The 3,681-nt window shown below is 47.2% G+C and overlaps 1 pseudogene; it reads right to left on the minus strand.

Moving 5' to 3' along the window:
• Window positions 1-601: 601 nt before the first annotated feature.
• On the minus strand, window positions 602-1,597 carry LOC147244328 (axonemal dynein light intermediate polypeptide 1 pseudogene; annotated as a pseudogene).
• Window positions 1,598-3,681: the final 2,084 nt, after the last annotated feature.

Here is a 3,681-nt window from a genome sequence, read left to right on the forward strand (position 1 = left end):
GATTGAAACAAACATGAACAATCTACCCCTCCTGAGGGCAGAATTATTTCTGAATGTCCGACAGTGTCAGACTATAAAATGACTAAGTTGAAAACAGAAGTGATGACAGTTCAGGTACGAGGGTGCACTGCCTTTCCAGGGCCCTGAGCGCCCCTTCTTCACCCACAGTTCCCAACCCTGCAGATCTCACTGCTTTTTTTTGCCTCCATACTTCTGCTCCCCTCCCCCATGTCCCCCAAAACACCAGCTGCTACCTCTCCTCCTGATAGAGGGAGAGGAAGAGTGAGGTGTCCCCCTCTTCATCAGCTCCTGCAGATCAAACGAAGATCATCTCATTCACGCTTGGACATCCGTCTTATTTCAACACTCCTCCTGCTCTTCAGTTCTAGTGACTGAAAGGAACACACCAACTTCTTGGGAAATCCCCTTGTTGTGTATCAGGTTGACAGCTGGACCAGCAGGTAGAGACCCTCACCAGGTGTCTGATTCTTACGTCACAGCGTCTCCAGCGCCTCCTTATTTCATGTGAATTTCAACATCAAATATGGAGCACAGCTCTGGTTCTTGGGAGCTCTTTGACGCTCTGTGACATCATCGATAGTCAGAGTGACTTCTTTGGTTGAATGATCTGGAACAGTTGGGCCTTGATCTGCTCATTGGACTCCTTCAGGAGCTGAATCTCCTCTGCACGCCTCTCTGCTTCTTCCAGACGTCTTTCATTTTCCCTCTTCTCATTTTCAGAAGACTGAGCTCTGAGGGTCTTTAGTTGCTCTGTCAGGTCCTGTTTCTCCTCCTGGAGCTCAGAGATTCTTTTCTCCAGGTCAGTGTTTTCTTGGTGAGCCTGCAGTTGTCTCCTGACTCAAAGCTCAGCAAGCTCTTGTGCAGCTTCTGGTAGGAGTCCATGGTTTTCTGGTTCTCGTCTCTGACCCGTGTCAGCAAGAGAACCCTCTCAACACAGCTGATGGTCTCCTGCTTGATCAGCTCATCAAACAGCTGGCTGTACAGCTCCCTGCGGACAGGGCAGATGCCTGTTTGAGAGGCCTCCCCTTCCTTCAGCTTCCTGTCCAGTCGTTCCTGGAGGTCCACCACCTCTGCCTCCGTGCTGGGGTCAGTGGACACTTGCTGCACCAGCAGCTGCCCTCCGTCCATCCATTCCTTGGGAGGAAAGATGAAGTTGAGGTTCTCTTCGATCGAGTGCACAGACACCTGAGAAGATCTGCTTCCTGATTTCCTCTCAATCTTAAATTTACGATCATATTTCAGGAGAGAAATTCACTGACGATGAGGGGAGAACAGAGGATGCAGTGGACACTGGTGGTCCCAAACGGGAGTTCCTTACCCTGCTGATGGACTGCCTGAGATCAAGGAGGATTTTGGATGGTCCAGAAGACAGGCGATTTCTCACATTGGACTGTGCAGGTAAATATTTGAATGTTTCCAATTAAATCCATTCATTCATACAGGAGATTTTAATGTTTTTAACATTTTAAAACATTTCAAAGTTTACAATTAAATTCATTCATTCATTCATACAGGAGATTCAAAATCTGGTTTTAGCTCTTCACTTGGATTCAGTGAAATGTACCATGTTATGCATTTTCATGTGTATTTTTCAACTGACTTTAATAGTGGCACTAATATATACTGTATATATATATATATATTTTTAATAATTCAAAGAAAGAGGCAGCTGTAAACTCAGCGGACATTTCATTTCATTATAGGTCCGCTTGTACAGTGTGAAATCTCATACATCAACTCTGCCACGACTTGGGAAAGGTTTTCAGTCGGTTTGCTGACACTGTCAGAAAGGAAGTAAATAATCCTGCTTCAGGTCTGTTATTAAGGTGCTGGTGGGCGGCGGTGTCAGCGTGCATCCCACTGAAAGATACGTCATATACTGCATTTGTCATCTATGTAAAAAGGGTGGTCAAAATAGTTGATACTCCTCGCAGTATAACGGTGTAATCACAACAGCAAACTACACACAATTTGAATTTACAAGTTCTACAGTTGAAGATCAGATCTGATGAAATGCCTGGTGAGTGTGTATTCATCTAAAAGTTAGGGTGGAACTTTTTGGATATTCCTTTTTGGTGCTCCACCGTTTGACAACAATAACAATGACTGAAGCGACTGTAATTGTTGGTTGGAAATCACCCTGGCAACCCAAGCCCACTGACTGAAGTCACATGACAGTCTGAACATGGCTTTGATGCTCTGTGAAACAGGTCTCCAGAGATCACAGTCAGAACACAACACAGTCAGTCAGTGTGACAGGTTCTGTGACTTCACATGGTCTTTGATCTCATCTGACCCCAAAATCCAGCCTGTGACCTCATAGTGACGAGGGAGAATTCTGACGGTGTATAAAACCTCAATGGTTCATCGTGAACTTCATGTTAACTCATCGCTGCATTTTCACAAGAACGGACCTCAAGCATTTTATTCCAGCAGAAGCTAAAATATAATCAAAATACCAGACAATCCCATCAGACGCTGAGACAGACGTACGCATTTGTTCACCAAATGTCTCGCACTCCGAGTCCAACCGAGGGTCAAGAGATCCGCTGTGGTGTCAAAAGGAAAGCCCATGATCACGAGGAGGGCCCCCCAAGGAAGACAGCCAGGTTCAATACCTGCCTGGATGATAATGTCGGTGCCCCCGGAGAGAGTGCGGCAAGTGGCATTGCATCAACATTGAACCAGCAGGTGCCATCTTCCCACAGAGCAGAGTGCCCCGAGCACCCGGATTCGTTCCTGGTTGAGGACAGAAGCGGGGGCACTATGATTTGCTTGGACTGTGGCCGCGTCGTGGTGGAAAGGCTGATTGGCATATTGAGGAGGGAACATGAGAAGGTTGAGGATCCATCTTGGGTCAAATATCAAAATGAGCCACTACTTGAGGAGGACCTCGGCACCGTGATCGTAGGAGATGGTGCCGCTCAACTTCACAAAGTGACCCCCAAGCGGGTGAATACGGTCCTGCACAAGGCCTTTAGAGGCCTCGAAAGGAAGGTGGGTCATCTCCACCTGCCTGAGATCGTTACTCATGCCACTAAAAAACTACTGAAGCGGACCTATGAGCTGAACGGCCGGCGGGATCATCAAAATGATGCGGTTATTTCAGCCTGCCTTTATATCGCCTGCCAAAAGGACTCACCAAGAACTTTGAGTGAGGTCTCCACCGTGTCCATCGTTTCCAGGAGGAAGATTAACAAATGTGTCAAGTGGATCTGCAACTCCCTTGATATCGAACTGCCCAGCAGCTCCTCTGCCGCCGAGACTGTGAGGAAGCCGCCACCCGCTATACAGAGGCTTTGGATCAAGATGGGGTTCTGTGTCCCCTCTTCAGAGCGGTGTCAGCCCCTGCCTGCACTGCCTGAAAGAAGAGGGCGTTAAAGGTCATAGGGCCCATCTGGTGTCTCCATCAGACCACAAAATGTACAAGAATCTAGTATGTTTGGATACACTATTAACCCCCCCCCCCCCAAAATGGCAGGTTTCTTCCTCTTCACCAAGGTCAATGGACATTGCCTCTCCTACTACTACTTCTACGACGACTACTGCCACTACCGCTAGTTTACAAATGCTACAATTTCAATAAAGATCACAAGTATTTTCATGAATCTGATCAGGATGTGCACTTCAGTTGTTCTCTCATACTGTGAGATGAGAGTG

The sequence above is a fragment of the Aulostomus chinensis genome, chromosome 19 (genome assembly GCF_037954235.1).
Source record: "Aulostomus chinensis isolate RoL2024-O1b breed Wild chromosome 19, RoL_Achi_v1.0, whole genome shotgun sequence".
Classification (NCBI taxonomy): domain Eukaryota; kingdom Metazoa; phylum Chordata; class Actinopteri; order Syngnathiformes; family Aulostomidae; genus Aulostomus; species Aulostomus chinensis.